This window comes from Phacochoerus africanus, chromosome 3, assembly GCF_016906955.1.
Source record: "Phacochoerus africanus isolate WHEZ1 chromosome 3, ROS_Pafr_v1, whole genome shotgun sequence".
Taxonomy (NCBI): Eukaryota; Metazoa; Chordata; class Mammalia; order Artiodactyla; family Suidae; genus Phacochoerus; species Phacochoerus africanus.
The window spans coordinates 171,578,771-171,597,195 of NC_062546.1; the positions used below are offsets into that span (position 1 = coordinate 171,578,771).

The 18,425-nt window shown below is 40.0% G+C and overlaps 1 protein-coding gene across 1 annotated transcript in view; it reads left to right on the forward strand.

Moving 5' to 3' along the window:
* BMPR2 (bone morphogenetic protein receptor type 2) overlaps window positions 1-18,425 on the forward strand; it is a 161,413-nt gene that overhangs the window by 83,030 nt on the left and 59,958 nt on the right. The window lies entirely within an intron of this gene.

The following is an 18,425-nucleotide window of genomic DNA, read 5'->3' on the forward strand; positions in this document are numbered from 1 at the left end:
CATTTACAGCTTGGCTAAACCATTTGGCGTAACAGGCCTAGCCTTTACTAAGGCCTTCCTCACTAAGTTTGATTGTTTCTAGCTGTTGATTTAAAGTGGAAGACATGAGACTTCCTTACAGTTAATACACTTAACAGCTGTTGTGGGCTTATTAATTGGGCCTCTTTCTTTCTTTCTTTCTTTCTTTCTTTCTTTCTTTCTTTCTTTCTTTCTTTCTTTCTTTCTTTTCTTTCTTTTCTTTCTTTTCTTTCTTTTCTTTCTTTCTTCTTTCTTTCTTCTGTTTAGGGCTGTACCCATGGTATATAGAAGTTCCCAGTTTAGGGGTCACATCGGAGCTGCAGCTCCTGGTCTACACCACAGCCACAGCGACGCCAGATCCAAGCCACATCTGTGATCTACACCACGGCAACGCTGAATTCTTAACCCACTGAGCGAGGCCACGCCTGAATGGGCATCTTCATGGAACTTGCTAGTCAGGTTTGTTACCACTGAGCCACAGCAGGAACTCCCTAATTGACTTAATTTTAATATTGTCGAGTCTCAGGAATTATAGAAACCGGAGAGGGAGAAAGATGGGGAACAGCTGTTCAGTGGAGCGGTCAACACACACATTTTTGGATTGAGTTTGTGGTTTTATATGGGTGTGGTTCATGGTGCCAGAAAACAGTTACAGTAGCAACAGCAAAGATCACTGATTACAGATCACCATAACAAATATAATAATGAAAAAATTTGAAATATAATGATAATTAATGAAATGTGACACAGACACAAGTGAGCAAATGCTCTTGGAAAAATGATGCTAATAGAGTTGCTTGACAAAGGGTTGCCTCTGACCATCAATTTGTGAAAAAAACGCAATATGTGCAAAATGCAATGAGTATATTGTAAATGATACTATGTTGCGTAGTATTTTTGAAAACTGTTTTTAAAAAGTATTAAGTGGAAAGTAAGATTAATAATTATTCTCCTGTTTTGAGATAATCAAATTGAATTACATGTCACCTCATTTAATTATCCCAACCATTCATCAAGATAGGAATTTTAATTTTTTCTTTTTGTACAAATTAAGAAACTGAAGCAAGTAGGAAAGTTGGGATTTGAATTATGGTTCACCCAACTCTGAAGCCCATGATTTATTATATACCAGGCTGCTTGCATTATTTTTCTTTTATAGTGCCAGGATTGAATGACTACATGCAGCCTCTTAAATATGTATTCGTCCTAACTTGGTGGGGGAGGGTTCAAAGCAATAAATATTAATAGTCTCCTTTTTTAGCATCAGAAAATTTTGTAAAATCCACCTTTCAGAATCTATTGATTTAGAAAATATGTAATGATAAACTTTGGAAGGATGCCTAAGTAACTTAATTAAGAACAGTGATTTCCTGGAGTGAGAAGAGGGGACTATTTGAATAGGCGGATTGAAACAAGAGTATGAGTAAGGTTTTCACTGTATATCTTCTTATTTCTGTTTTTTAAAACATGTAAACATTACCTAACCAAAAAAATATAGGACAAAAAATAAATATGTAATTGCTGAATTTAACACTACGTTAAAGAGGCATTTAATATTCACAGTGGCATCTATATTTGCAAAGCAGTAGTAGATTTATCTTTGGATAGTATATTCAGTCAGTTTATAGATGGTGCGTGTAAAGCAGGTTCACCTGTAGATACCTTGCAACAACATATGTTTGAAGTCTACCAGATTGGGAACTGTAATTCTAGGCCTGTCTAGAGTCAAATGTATTTTGTGATTCTTACAACTCATTAAAGATTACTTTTCATGATTTGATCATAGGCAATTTATAGAAAAGTGAGTTATTCATGGTTGTCATTTTATCAAAATAAAAAAAATGAACACCAATTTTTCTAGTTATAATTTTATAGTTCCAGTCATTTTTGCAAACGTGTGTGTATTTAGGCATTTTACCTTTTTTATCCTTACAGATTTTGCTAGAATTGTAAACTGATACTTGAAAATATTTTTTAACCAAATATCTATGAAAACATTGCTGTTGGAGTTTCTGCCCTGGTGCAGTGGGATCAGGGGCATCTCTGCAGTGCCAGGATGCAGGTTTGATCCTTGGCCTGACACAGTGTTGCATAAGGATTGAGCGTCGCCACAGCTGCAGTGTAAGTCACAGTTGCAGCTCTGATTTGATCCCTGGCCCTGAAACTTCCATATGCTACTGTTGTGGCCAAAAAACCCCAAAAAACTGCTATGAAGTAGAATATGGTAGTTAAAATTTAAGAAGGGAAAGTGCCTTTTAAAAATTTTAGACCCGTTTAGGTTTTGATTAAATTGGTGTAAAAATTGTTATTGTAGAAATAATCCATTCTTCAAAAAGAATTCAGAGGACAGCAAAAGAAAAAAGAATATTCAGTCTTGTCCACCCAGAAATGATCATTGTTTATACATTGGTTTTTTGGGTTTTTTTGCCATTGTAACAGTTTCAAATATAAAAAGCTGATTGAAAATAATTAGAAATTCAGAAGAAAAAGTTAAAATTTTCTGTTAAATTGACCAGATGCCTAATTGATAGGCATTCTGGAATCAGGCAAACATGGCTTTGAATTTTTACCCTGATCCTTAGTAGCTGGATGATTTGGGATAACTTCCTTATCCCTCTGTATAACTTAATATCCTTCTTTGTAAAATTAAAAAGATAATGCCCATGTCATAAGATTTTGGGGAGGACCACCAATATAATAGCAATTTCCAATTAATAGTTAAATGTATATAATTTTCTTTTTCTCAAGATAACCCATATTTGGGGCAAGATAAATTAGAAGTTTGAGATTAACATATACACACTGCTATGTATAAAATAGATAAACAACAAAGACCTACTATATAGCAGAGAACTATTCTTGATATCTTGGGTTTTTTTATGTTTGTTTGTTTGTTTTTTGTCTTTTTTAGGGCCATACCTGCAACAAATGGAGGTTCCCAGGCTAGGGGTCGAATCAGAACTGTAGCTGCCAGTCTAGGCCACAGCCACAGCAACACTGGATCCGAGCCGAGTCTGCAGCCTACACTACAGCTCACTACAACACCAAATCCTTAACCCATTGAGAAAGGCCAGGGATCAAACCCACATTCTGGTGGATACTAATCAGATTAACTGCTGAGCTACAATGAGAACTCCTATTCTTGATATCTTGTTATCAAGATATGCAGACGGGAGTTCCCGTCATGGCTCAGTGGAAGTGAATCCCACTAGGAGCTATGAGGTTGTGGGTTTGATCCCTGGCCTCACTCAGTGGGTTGAGGATCCAGCATCACTGTGAGCTGTGGTGTAGATTGCAGATGCGGCTCAGATCTAGCGTTATTGTGGCTGTGGTGAAAGCCAGCAGGCATAGCACCAATTGGAACCCTAGCCTGGGAGCCTCCATATGCCTTGAGTGAGGCCCGAGAAAGCAAAAACAAAAAAAAAAGATATGCAGATGTTCCTGGACCAGGAATTGAACCCACACCATAGCATTTACCTGAGCCACAGAAGTGACAATGCCTTATCCTTAACCCACCAGGGAACTCCAAGAAGGATCAGTTTTTTTTCTTTTTTTGGACATACTCCTGTGGCATATGGAAATTCCTGGGATGGGGGCTAATTGTGGCTGCAGCTGGGCCCTTTGCCACAGCCACCACAACACTTGATCCAAGATACATCTGTGACCTGCACAGCAGCAGTTTATGGCTAAGTGAGGCCAGGGAATGAACCTGAATCCTCAGGTTGACAGTGTCGGGTCCTTAACCCGCTGAGCCACAATGGGATGGAACTTCAGTATCAAATTTTTTACCTAAGTTGCAAGTGGATTTCTACTTACCAAGTTAATGTATTTTCAAATGCAGCAATAGAAGTACTCTTAATTTAGAATTGATTTCGACATTCTAAGATTGTCATTGGGTAGATTTTTGTCTTTTTGCCATTTCTTGGGCTGCTCCCACCTCGTATGGAGGTTTCCAGGCTAGGGGTCCAATTGGAGCCATAGCTGCTGGCGTACGCCAGAGCCACAGCAACATGGGATCTGAGCCGCGCCTACAACCCACACCATAGCTCATGGCAACGCCAGATCCTTAACCCACTGAGCAAGGCCAGGGATCGAACCCATAATCTCATGGTTCCTAGTCGGATTCCTTAACCATTGTGCCACTATGGGAACTCCATCGCTGGGTAGATTTTTTTAAAAAAGCATTACCTTGGAGTTCCTGTCGTGGCTCAGTGCTTAAGGAATCTGAGTAGGAACCATGAGGTTGTAGGTTCGATCCCTGGCCCCTCTCAGCAGGTTAAGGATCCGGTGTTGCCATGAGCTATGGTGTAGGTTGCAGACGTGGCTTGGATCCCGAGTGGCTGTGGTGTAGGCCAGCAGCTACAGCTCCGATTAGACCCCTAGCCTGGGAACCTCCATATGCTGTGGGCACGGCCTTAGAAAAGACAAAAAAAAAAAAAGAAAAGAAAAAAAAAGAAAAGGTGTTACCTTGCCAATTTTGAGGCAGCAATTGAAGGTGGTGGTCATGTCTTCAGTATTTCATTATAACTATTCCTTTTGATCTTGGCTAGAGAGGCAAATGTGGGGAAATGGTAGTTCTTCTGATATTGGAAATAAACAGTTGTAATTTTCATGTCTAATGAGAGCAGAATTGGTTGACCATAAGCTAAAAACTGGCATTCTTGGCTTTCTGGTTCTTAACTTCTGATACATTCATAGAAACTTTCAGGATGGAGAATAATGCTTAATATGACTTGGACTTCATTTATAGCTACTGTCTCAGAAATATGGTATTACTGTCTTAGAAGTATTGGATATGAACCAGCTATATTGACTTGAAGGGAACACACAAAAAGAGTTCTCCTCAATTTGATATAAATAAAAAGTTTATATAAAGATAATCACAAAGTGTTATCAAGTAAGGACTCATGTGCCTATGGTGCAAAAAGCCAAACACTGACAGCAGGTATTTTTGGCAAAGTAAAGGTTCATTTGCAGGGTGCTAAGCAAGAGAGTGGGAGACAGTCTCAAGTCCACTCCAACCCGAGTTGGCCTTCTTCTTCTTTTTTTTTTTTTTGTCTTTTGTTTTTTTTGTTGTTGTTGTTGCTATTTCTTGGGCCGCTCCCGCGGCTTATGGAGGTTCCCAGGCTAGGGGTCGAATCGGAGCTGTAGCCACCGGCCTACACCAGAGCCACAGCAACGCGGGATCCGAGCCGCATCTGCAACCTACACCACAGCTCACGGCAACGCCAGATCGTTAACCCACTGAGCAAGGGCAGGAACCGAACCCGCAACCTCATGGTTCCTAGTCGGATTCGTTAACCACTGCGCCACAACGGGAACTCCTGAGTTGGCCTTTTTAAAGAGGAAGAAATAAGAAGCTGGGATTAATCATTTTGTGAAATTTCTGAGAGTTTTTTTTTTTCTTCATTTTGGCTCTCCTAGGCATTTGTAATTAGCATGTTTGTTGATTCTTTTACGTTATTTTCTATGCTTCCACGTGATATAGCAGTTGTATAATAGCTGAAGGCAACATGTTTTCAGCTTTTTGGTTTTTTTTTTTTTTTTTTTTTGGCCACCCTCCAACATAGGAGTTCCCAGGCCAGGGATCGATCAGATCTGAACCACTGCTGTGGCAACATCAGATCATCCCACTTTGTGATGCAGAGATGACGCCCACGCTTTTGCTCCACAGCAGGAACTCCTCTGTGACATTTCTTAATTGTGGTTTCAAGGCATCAAGATATCTCTGGTTTTTGATCCTTTGGCCAGATGATCCATGACTCAGGGCCCTATTAACTCATTTTACCCAAGAGAAACAACCTGCGTTTGTATGTTAATAGTATCTACAACAGCAATTTTAGTACATCAGTGGTGTAAAGATAATAGCAATTTCAGTCCTTAACAGTGTTATCAAGAACAGCAGTTTTGATCATCTTACCTAGGTGATTAGTGTCCATTTAGTACAGGATTGCAGTCAGAGTGGATAAGAAAGAATAAAGTTTTTTTTGTTTTGTTTTGTTTTTTTGCTTTTTAGGGCCATACCCTCGGCATGTGGAGGTTCCCAGGGTGAGTAGTGGTTGAATCAGAGCTACAGCTGCTGGCCTACAGCAACGCCAGATCCTTAACCCACTGAGCGAAGCCATGGATTGAACCCACAACCTCATGGTTCCTAGTCAGATTCGTTCTGCTGTGCCACAATGGAAACTCCAGAAAGAGAACAAAATTTTGAATAGAGAGATTAATGATAAACTCGGTATGGGACTTACTTTTAGGAGAACTCAGTTTCAGAAGTGCCTAAACAGAATCAGGTGTTCTGTCTGTTAGATTTACTTTTTGAATGTGACTTCTGAAGAGTGAATCTGGTTTATGTTAAGAAGAAGAGGGAGTTCCCGTCGTGGCGCAGTGGTTAACGAATCCGACTAGGAACCATGAGGGAACCATGAGGTTGCGCTTTCGGTTCCTGCCCTTGCTCAGTGGGTTAACGATCCGGCGTTGCCGTGAGCTGTGGTGTTGCAGACGCGGCTCGGATCCCGCGTTGCTGTGGCTCTGGTGTAGGCCGGTGGCTACAGCTCCGATTCGACCCCTAGCCTGGGAACCTCCATATGCCCCGGGAGCGGCCCAAGAAATAGCAACAACAACAACAACAACAACAAAAGACAAAAAAAAAAAAAGAAGAAGAGTGTTTTATAGGGGATTTTTTCATATATGCTTCAGGTTTTAATTTTGTGATGCCTGGGCCTTGTATAGTGGAATTAAGTATTTGTATGGCTGCATCTCTTTGAGGAAATTGGCATGCTGAATATTTGTGGTTTGATATGAAGAACAGATAAAGGAGATAAATGGGGTACAAGAAGGATAAAGTGTATGTTGGATGTTTTGGTATCTTATCTACCACTAATCACTATATAGTTCAAGATGTTCTAAAATGCGTGTAATTCTGAAGCTAATGGATGAAACAAGCACTCAGTTTTGATGGTGTTTGTTCTTTTCTTTATTCATAAATTGTGGGAGAACTTAAAGATTATCCAAAGTATAGAGTCTTTTTCTTTTTTTTTTTTTTTTGTCTTTTTGCCATTTCTTGGGCTGCTCCTGCGGCATATGGGATGTTCCCAGGCTAGGGGTCTAATCGGAGCTGTAGCTGCCAGCCTACGCCAGAGCCACAGCAGTGCAGGATCCAAGCCGCCTCTGTGACCTATACCACAGCTCACAGCAACACCGGATTGTTAACCTGCTGAGCAAGGGCAGGGATCGAACCCGAAACCTCATGGTTCCTAGTCGGATTCGTTAACCACTGCGCCATGACAGGAACTCCCCAAAGTGTAGAGTCTTAATTTTCCTCCTAAAGATGATTCATAATTAATTCTTTTGTGTGCTAAGAAATAATAAATATTCCATCATCAATACTTTGAATCATGTGTTCACTTTTAGATATGATTTAAATGATGTGGCCACAAGAACTCTCACTCTCCTTCCTTGTTCTTGAAAATCATCCCTCCAGTTACTTTGTACTGAATTTTCTTCACCAGAGATTTTTTTTTTTTTGGGGGGGGGGTCTTTTTGGCATTTCTTGGGCCGCTCCCGCGGCGTATGGAGGTTCCCAGGCCAGGGGTCGAATCGGAGCTGTAGCCACCGGCCTATGCCAGAGCCACAACAACTTGGGATCCGAGCCGCATCTGCAACCCACACCACAGCTCACGGCAACGCCGGATCGTTAACCCGCTGAGCAAGGGCAGGGACCGAACCCGCAACCTCATGGTTCCCAGTCGGATTCGCCAACCACTGCGCCACGACGGGAACTCTGAGATTTTTTTGTTTGTTTGTTTGTTTTGGTCTTTTTAGGGCCATACTAGCAGCATATGGAGGTTCCTAGGCTAGGGGTCGAATTGGAGTTGTAGCCGCCGGCCTACACCACAGCCAGATTCAAGCAGAGTCTGCGACCTAACACCACAGCTCGCAGCAACCCCAGATCCTTAACCCACTGAGTGAGGCCAGGGATTGAACCTGTAACCTCATGGTTCTTAGTCAGATTTGTTTCTGCTGCACCACAGTAGGAACTCCCAGAGATTTTTTTTGAAATAAAGAATTGTTTTCTCAGAAGTCCTCTTTTTAGAACATTCATAAACTTATTCTGTAGAGCAGTCTGCCCCCCACTGTTATCATCCTGCTCCACCTTGGCTCATTTATTAGAACTGATAAACTTATATCAACTCCTCATCAGTCACCTGAAGTCCACAGTTTGTTGTTTATTTATGGTGTTGTAAATTGTATGGACAAATGTATAAATGACTTGTAACCACCATCATAGTATCATATAAAATAGTTTCACTCCCAAAATCCTTTGGAAAGGATTTTTCAAAGTCCATTGAAATTTGAAGGGCTCTGCCCATTCAGTCCCTCCACCCCTGCAAACACTGATCTTTTTACTGTTACCATAGTTTTGCTTTTCCAGAATGTCATGTAGTTAGAATCATATAATGTGTATGTAGCCTTTTCATATTGACTTCTTTCACTTATTAATATACACTCAAGTTTCTTCTATGTCTTCTCATGGCCTGGTAGCTCATTTCTTTTAGGCACTAATGTTCTAAACAAAGACAGTTTTATGCCTTCCGTCTCAATCCATATACTTTTTATTTCACCTTTTTTTCCTTATTGTATTAGCTAGGGCTTCCAGGGGATTACATTACTTCATTTTCCAGTTTTGAACTAGAGGAGATCCCATCATGGTGCAGTGGAAACGAATCCAACTAGGAACTATGAGGTTTCAGGTTTGATCCCTGGCCTCACTCAGTGTGCTAAGGATCCCACGATGCCATGAGCTATGGTGTAGGTCACAGACATGGCTTGCATTCCATGATGCTGTGGTTGTGGTGTAGGCTGGCAGCTGTAAATCCGTTTAGACCCCTAGCCTGGGAACCTCCATATGCTGTGGGGGGGCCCTTTAAAAATTATATATGTGTATATTAATATATATATTCCATATACATATGAAGTTGATATATTAATCCATTAATATGTATTTAGAAATTATGCCTAATTATTTTTAAGTTTTAGTTTTAAATTTACATAAGTGAAATTTTTTCTTTTTGTAATATGGTTCTATGAGATTTGACAAATACATCATCATGTATTCCTCCCACTTCCCACCATTAAGATACTGAACATTTCCAACCCTCAGATATTCTTTCTGGATACTACTTTATAATCAACTACTCCTTCCTACTCAAGTCTATGACAACTAGTGATCTATTCTCCATTCCTGTAGTTTTACCTTTGCAGAATATACTGAATCATACAGTATGTAGTTTTTTTGTTTGTTTGTTTCTTTTTTGTTTGGTTTTGTGGCTGCGCCTGCAGCATACAGATGTTTCCTGGGCGAAGGATAAAATCTGTACCACAGTAGGGACCCAGGCCATTTTAGTGACAATGCTGGATCTTTAACCTGCTGTGCCACCAGGGAACTCCAGTATATAGCTTTTTAAGTCTGCCTTCATTCATTTAGCTTAATGTAATTGAGATTCATTCATGTTGTTTCTATGTTAATAGTTCATTCATTTTTATTGCTGAGTAACATTTGTTTACTCATTGCTCATTTGAAGGACCTTGGGCTATAAATGGTTTTGTGCATCTACAGATAAAGCCACTGTGCAGTCACGTAAAAGGTTTTGTGTGAAACACAGGTTTTCATTACATTTAGGTCAATACCTGTATTAGGAAATGAGATTACTTAAAATGGTAAGTATATGTTTAACTTAAAAGAAACTACTACATTTCTCACAGTAGGTTTACCATTTTGCATTTTCTTTTTATTTTTTTTGGTCTTTTTGCCGATTTTTCTTGGGCCGCTCCCTTGGCAGATGGAGGTTCCCAGGCTAGGGGTCGAATCTGAGCTGTAGCCACCGGCCTACGCCAGAGCCACAGCAACTCGGGATCCAAGCTGCGTCTGCAACCTACACCACAGCTCACAGCAACTCCGGATCGTTAACCCACCGAGCAAGGCCAGTAATCGAACCCGCAACCTCATGGTTCCTAGTCAGATTCGTTAACCACTGAGACACAAGGGGAACTCCACTGTTTTGCATTTTCATCAGCAATTTTATTCCCTTCTGTGTCAGCATCCTCATCTCTACTTGATATTGCCAAGAGTTTTTGTTTTGTTTTTAAATTTTATTCATTGGGTGGAGTAGTATTTTTGTATTTATTGCTTTTAAAAATTGAATTATAATTGACATGCAATATCATATTAGTTTCAGGTATACAACATAGTGATTCAGTATTTTTATACATTATGAAATGATCGACATGATGTTGTTACCATCTGTCACCATACAAAGTTACTACAGCATTATTAGTTATAATCCCTATACTGTATGTGATAGCCTTAAGGCTTCTTTATTTTATTTTATTATTATTATTTTCTTGGGCTGCTCCCACGGCATATGGAGGTTCCCAGGCTAGGGGTCCAATCGGAGCTGTAGCCGCCAGCCTACGCCAGAGCCACAGCAATGTGGGATCCGAGCCGCGTCTGCAACCTACACCACAGCTCACGGCAACGCTGGATCGTTAACCCACTGAGCAAGGGCAGGGACCAAACCCGCAACCTCATGGTTCCTAGTCGGATTCGTTAACCACTGCACCACGAAGGGAACTCCCTTCTTTATTTTAAAATTGGAAGTTTGTACCTCTTAATTGCCTTTAGCTATTTTGCCCATCCCCTAACTCTCCTTCTTTCTGGAAACCAATAATCCGTTTCTGTTTTGTTCTATTTGTTAATCTTTTTTGTTGTTTTGATTGTAAATGTGAAAAGTAGAGTCACTGTCTTTTCTGTCTGACTTATCTCAGCCTATTACATCTAAATCCATCCATGTTGTTGTTGCAAACAGCGCGATTTCTTTTTTTTTTTTAATGTCCGAGTAATATTCCATGCTCCAGTTTGTGTGTTTGTACATGCTATTTATCCATTTATCTGTTGATAGACACTTGAGTAGCTTTCTTAGCCATTGTAAATAATGCCACGGTGAACACAGGGGTACATATAACTCTTCAAATTAGTGTTTTTGTTACCTTCGGATAAATAGAAGTGGAATTGCTGGGTCATATAGTAGTGAAACCCAGCAGGACCCACTGGGGCTCCTAGGCAGAAGCCTTTTTGTGTCCTAATTTTTTGCCTATAGAAAATGGGCTCATTTAGCCTCTGTGAACTTTACTTAGTTTCAAAGGACAAGTTCAAATGGTGGCTAATCAGGAAAGGGAAGGGATTCAGAGATAAGAGAGGAGCTTTCGAGAAACAATAGTGTAGCCTTGGGGCAGGATCCCGGTTTCTTATCAAGGAATATACATATCTTTGAGTTCTTCTGCAGAACAAAACCCCCAACAAATGAAAGATGTTCTGAAGCATTTTCATTCTAGAAAGAAGGAGGACCACCAGAGCCAGTTCCCGGGACACTAAACACCGGTTTTGAAGAGAATGAAAGCTTGCATTTACCCTCATCTTTATCTGTGGCCCAATTTTCCACTCACAAAACCATAAGACCACCACCTAATCTCTCTAAAAGGACAGTCTTTAGGATATTAGCCTGCTGTGACCTCCTTTGCCTGGCAACACAATAAAGCTATATTTTTCTCCTTTGCCCAAAACTCTGTCTCCATGCTTCTCTTCGGCACTGGTGGATGGTAGCTGAGTTTTGGCAATGGTAGTCTTATTTTCTAAAGTTGTTTCCCCCCCCCCCCCCCTTCCTTCCGGAGTTCCCGTCGTGGCGCAGTGGTTAATGAATCCGACTAGGAACCATGAGGTTTCGGGTTCAATCCCTAGCCTTGCTCAGTGGGTTAACGATCCGGTGTTGCTGTGAGCTGTGGTGTAGGTCGCAGATGTGGCTTGGATCCCGAGTTGCTGTGGCTCTGCTGTAGGCTGACGGCTACAGCTCCAATTGGACCCCAAACCTGGGAATCTCCATATGCCACGGGAGCGGCCCTAGAAAAGGCAAAAAGTACAAACTCCCCCCCCTCCCCACCTGTGGCATATGGAAGTTCCTGGTCTTGGGGTTGACTTGTCGCTGCAGCTGAGGCATACACCACAGCCAAGGCAATACTGGATCCAAGCCGCATCCCTGACCTATGCTGCAGCTTGTGGCAGTACAGGATCTTCAACCCACTGAGCAAGACTAGTTATCAAACCCATATCATCACAGAGACAAGGTCAGGTACTTAACCCAATGAGCCACAATGGGAACGCCTATTTTTAATTTTTTGCAGAACCTCCATACTGTTTTCTATAGTGGCTGCACCAATTTGTAGTCCCAGCGTAAGTGTGCAAAGTTTCCCTTTTCTCCACATCTTCAGCCTCACTTGTTGTTTGTAGTCTTTCTTAGAATAGCCATTCTGGTAGTTGTGAGGTGGTATCTCATTATGGTTTTGATTTTCCTGTTGATTAGTGATGTTGAGCCTCTTTTCGTGTGCCTATTTGCCATCTGTATGTCTTTGAAAAAATATCTATTCAGGTCTACTGTCCATTATTTAATTAGGCTTTTTGGTTTTTTTTTGATAATGAGTTGTATGAGTTCACTGTATATATATTGGACATCAACTCTTTAACGGTGTTGCTGATATCTTGGTTTTGCATTTTGTTGATGATTTCCTTTGCTGTGCAAAACTTTTTAGTTTGATACTATCTCATTTGATCATTTCTGTCTTTGTTTCCCTTGCCTGAGGAGACATATCCAAAAAAGTATTGTTAAAATTAATGTCAAAGACCTTACTGGCTATGATTTTTTCTGGGATTTTATGCTTTCATTCTTTTTTTTTTTTTTGTCTTTTTGCCATTTCTTGGCCCGCTCCCTTGGCATATGGAAGTTCCCAGGCTAGGGGTCTAATCGGAGCTGAAGCCACTGGCCTACACCAGAGCCACAGCAACGGGGGATCCGAGCCGTGTCTGCAACCTACACCACAGCTCACGGCAACGCCGGATCGTTAACCCACTGAGCAAGGGCAGGGACCGAACCCGCAACCTCATGGTTCCTAATCGGATTCGTTAACCACTGCGCCACGACGGGAACTCCTTTATTTATTTATTTTTTTTTAATTTTTTTTGTCTTTTTGCCTTTTCTAGGGCCACTTCCCACGGCATATGGAGGTTCCCAGGCTAGGGGTCTAATATGAGCTGGCCTACACCACAGCCATAGCAACGCGGGATTCAAGCCACGTCTTCGACCTGGCGCCACAGTTCACGGCAACGCTGGAGCCTTAACCCATTGAGCAAGGGGATTGAACCCGAAACCTCATGGTTCCTCGTTGGATTCGTTAACCACTGAGCCACCCTAGGAACTCCTGTAATGAGCTTTTAATGAACAAATGTGTATGATGGGACACAGTGTATTTTTTGGTGGTGCACATGGTCTTAGTAATGAGTTGCTTTTTGCTGATATACTTATTTTTCTAGGATAGTATTCTTATTTTACTTTGAATAAAAACAAAATTCTTTCTTTCTTTTTTCTTTCTTTTTTTCTTTTTTTTTTTTTTGGCTTTTTAGGGCCACACCTGCAGCATATGGAAGTTTCTAGGCTAGGGATCTAATCAGTGGTACAGCTGCTAGCCTACGCCACAGCCACAGCCATGTCAGACCCGTGCTCTGTATGCAACCTACACCACAGCTCACAGCAACTCCAGATCCTTAACCCAGCGAGCAAGGCCAGGGATCGAACCCAAAACCTCATGGTTCCTAGTTGGATTTGTTTCATGACAGGCACTCCAAAAACGAAATTCTTAATAAAATTGAACATAGAGGAGTTCCCATTGTGGCTCAGTGGAGGGAACCTGATTAGTATCCTTGAGGATGTGGTTTTGATCCCTGGCCTCTCTCAGTGGGTTAATGATCCTGTGTAGGTCGCAGGTGCAGCTCAGATCTTGCATTGCTGCGGCTTTGGCATAGGTTGGCAGCCAAAGGTCCAATTTGACCTCTAGCCTGTGAATTTCCGTATACCGCAGGTGCGGTCCTAAAAAGGAAAAAAAAATTGAACATATAAACAGTTGTTTATAGTAGTTTTATTTATGATAACCAAAAATTGAAAACTACACACATGAGCTTCATAAAGTGAAAAGTTAAACATATTGTGTATTTCATCCACACCATGGAATACTCTAATAGGAGTAATGAAATATTGATAGAAACAACAAATTGGGTGAACCTCAAGGTTCAGTGAAAATTTTTGTTCAGTGAAAAAAAGTCATTCTCTAAAGGATATGTACTGCATGATTCCATTCATATAGTAGTCATGAAATATCATGATTACTGAGTTGGGGAACAGATTAGTGGTTGCTATTGTTTAGAAATGGGGACAAAGGGATTGTAATTATAAAGGGTTAACATGAGGGTGTCTTGTGATAGTATAGTTGAATATTTTGATTGTGATAGTCTGTGACAGAATTGGGTGATTTATACTCACAGATGAGTGCACGTATAACTGGCAAAATCTGATTAAGGTCTGGATTGTGCTGTGTCGATTTCTTGGTTTTGATACTGCGCAGTGGTTATGTGGGATGTTTGCACTGAGGAGAGAGGTACTGGATTTCCCTCTATATTTCTTTCCAACTACCTATGAGTCTATAATCATTTCAAAATAAAAAAATTAATGTGAAGATAATTCATGTATTAAAAACTCTTGCTTTTGAAATATATAATACATTAATGTATTTATATGCAAATTAAAATAATGTAATAGGTATTTGGTAAACAGAAAAGGGCAAATAGTGAATATTTTCAGTGTAATCATGTTTTTCCTTTCTTTCCTCATTTCATAAAAGAAATAGGTAGTATTTTTCATTGTATGCATAATGATGCTGATTTATGGATGTAATGACAGTTAACTGATGCAGACATGATAAAACTATGTCGTATCTTTATACCCTACGTCCTGATAGTGTTATAGCATGGTGTGGGAAAAGTAAAACAGCTGAGTATTCCAGACACGCTGCATCTGTTCCTGGGAATTAAATGCTGCATGTGATTAGCAAATGCTGATCCAGAAAGCATATGTGAACAGAAAATGATTGCTCTATTCTCAGTAAGTTGGCTGTATGTATGGGGGAATATCATGTAATTTTTGCCTCTGCACATACTATTTTTACAGCTTCATTTATTATAGAGCTGTCAAAGGATTAGATGATTATTGACTAGATTTTGTAACCTTTAAAAGTGAATATGGGAGTTCCCGTCGTGGCGCAGTGGTTAACGAATCCGACTAGGAACCATGAGGCTGCGGGTTCGGTCCCTGCCCTTGCTCAGTGGGTTAACGATCCAGCATTGCCATGAGCTGTGGTGTAGGTTGCAGACACGGCTCGGATCCCGCGTTGGTGTGGCTCTGGCATAGGCCGGTGGCTACAGCTCGGATTTGACCCCTAGCCTGGGAACCTCCATATGCCGTGGGTGCGGCCCAAAGAAATAGCAAAAAGACAAAAAAAAAGTGAATATGATGTCTTTCTCTTTCTGACTGACTTCACGTAGTATGATGTTAAGTACATGTAGATATGAAAACTGTCTGCCCTTAACACTGTTGTTCATTTGTGCTATACAGTGTTAAGTTATACAAACCTAGTCTTCCTCTAGGAATAAGTGAAGTGAGCCTCTCGCATGGTCAGGGAGATAGGCATATGAGCAAATAAAATACAGTGCTATATAATGCTGAAATAGATAATGAGTTAAGAGATTTGGGAGTGCAGAACATCATTTAACCATCTCTAGAGTTAACTGAGGAGTATGAAAAATGGCATTCTGGATATTGGGTACATCATGTTTAAAGTTCAGGAAAGGCCTTGACATATTAGTGTGGTGGAAACTAGAGAATGGAGGAGTGGGATGAATGGTAAGAGGTCCTTTGGGTCCCAGGGCTGAATTACCCACTGGGCACAGTAGGCACAGAGCCCAGGGCCCAAAGTACTTCTGGAGGCCCGTGAATATGTTTTAATTTGTTATAAAATCAGAAGTAGAAAAATAAACTTTGAAGTTGAAGAAAGTGTTTTAACATCTAGTATTAATGTATTATTATTATCCCCATGGTGTTATAAAGTATAATTTTTAGTATTTTTTTAATGGAGGAAGGGGCCCATGAAAACAGAAGTTCCTAGGGCTGACAAAAGGGATCATGGCCCTGTTGGGTCTTGATTATGAAGGATCTTGTATGCTGACTGAAGAGTTTGAAATTAATTCTAGGAACATGAGAGAACTAACAAATTTTAAGCATTATCAGCTCTGTCTTTTATGAAGATGCCTCTGTCAGCAGTTTGGGTGAGACTATTTTCAGTTCAATGTAGTTATGTTAATCAGAATTGTTTTAGTGCTTATTATAACAAAATATCATGTGTTTAAAATGATGAGAGCTAACTTTAATCCCTTAAAAGAGCTAATTGACCATACTTGACTGATCAAAATTCTTATATCTGTTGACAAATACAGAAAACTATGTAAATGATCAGGTCTCTAGATGTGATAGTATAATGCTATGCTGTATCGTTTGTCATGGTACTCTTTGTTTCACCCCTACTTTTCCTACATTGTTTTTGAAGAATCCAAAACTTTACACAGAGATTTTGCTGAGACATTCCAACAAATAGTATTTAAAAAACTACAAGCACTGTTTTAAGAAATGGCATTTTTCTTTGATTTGACCCAAGGGCAGGTTAGTTACAATTCTTACAAGAACACCTTTATATTGTAAAGGAATTTGCTGCATCTTAATTTGAAAGAGTTACGTTTAAAATAGCTAAGTATAATTGGCTTATCTTGATGACACTGTCACAAAATAAATCCTAAAAAGTAGGCTGAACCTTTTTTTTTTTTTTTTTTTTGCTTTTTAGGGCCACACCCACAGCATATGGATGTTCCCTGGCTAGGAGTCGAATCTGAGCTACAGCTGCTGGCCTACACCACAGCCACAGCAATGTCAGATCCCCAGCCCACTGAGCAAGGCCAGGGATCAAACCTGCATCCTCACGGATACTAGTCAGATTTGTTTCCCCTGTGCCACAATGGAAACTACTGAACTAATTTTTTTTTTTTTTGTATTTTTGTCTTTGCTAGGGCCACATCCGCAGCATATGGAGGTTCCCAGGCCAGGGGTTGAATCGGAATTGTAGCTGCCTGCCTACGCCACAGCCACAGCAATGCGGGATTCGAGCCACATCTGCTATCTACACCACAGCTCACAGCAACGCCAGACCTTTAACCCCCTGAGCAATTCCAGGGCTCGAACCGGAAACCTCACGGTTCCTAGTCGGATTCATTAACCACTTAGTCATGACGGGAACTCCAATTTTAATCTTTATAATGATTTGGTGAAGTTTGCAAATTAAGATCCGAGGAAATACTAGTATTAAATGTGCAAGATAATACAAACAAGTTTGTTATTAAAGGAATTTGAATATGTGACTACCTGTGGTAAAATGTGATGGAATCATCATTAGGCTGAATTAGATTTGTTTTTATAAATACTGTATTTTCTGGCTGTTTAGCTAATATTAGTAAACATCTTCTAGAAGACTGCCTGAAATAGTTTAAATTTTGGAAATGTGAAAGTTCCATTTGTCTTTTTAATAATTACTGTTTGTATCCCAACAGACTATAATATGCTTGAGGAGTAGAACTTTGTATTAACTCCTTGTGAATCCCCTATTTACTTATCTCAATACTTTGAAGATGCTTTCTGTTATAATAAATACAGCAGTTCTGTGTGTCTAAACAGATTTGGACACACAGTTTTTGGCTCTTCCATTTCTTCTCTGGAGTTTGGTCCTTAGTTTTGTAGGTTCAGAAACATTATTTTAATAAATCATCTTGTGCTAAGGTGCTAATGAATTGAAGCCATACCGAATAAGAGATACTAAAATGAAGAAATAAATCAAAAGCCCATGAGGAAAATACTGGCAAAGTATAGATTGCTTTTCTGCCTAGTCAAATGCGTCAGGAAAGTACTAAAGAAACTACTTGAAGAAACCAAATAAAGATCAGCTTTTGCTTTTGGTAACCATTCACTGCTTTGGTATTCTCAGCAGTGTTGGTTAATATTTGTAAACTGATAAATTATGTGACAAATGTTCTACTGAGATTAATTGAGTCAGATTATGTATATAGAGAAAGATTGACTGGCATTGAAAATACATTAGGTTGACCTTCAGTATAAGGGATTGTTGAACATTTCTTCTTCCGGCTATTGATACTTTTAATAATGGAAAGTCATTTTCTTTTTGACTATTAATTACCTTAGTTTTAAAAAAAGATTTATTAAGGTATAATTTATGTAGCATGAAATTCACTCATTTTAAGTGAAGAGTTATTTTTTTGGTAAATTTACAAAGCTGTGCAACCATTACCACAATCTAATTTTAGAATATTTCCATCTCCACAGATAAAATCCATGTACTTATTTGTAGTCACTGTC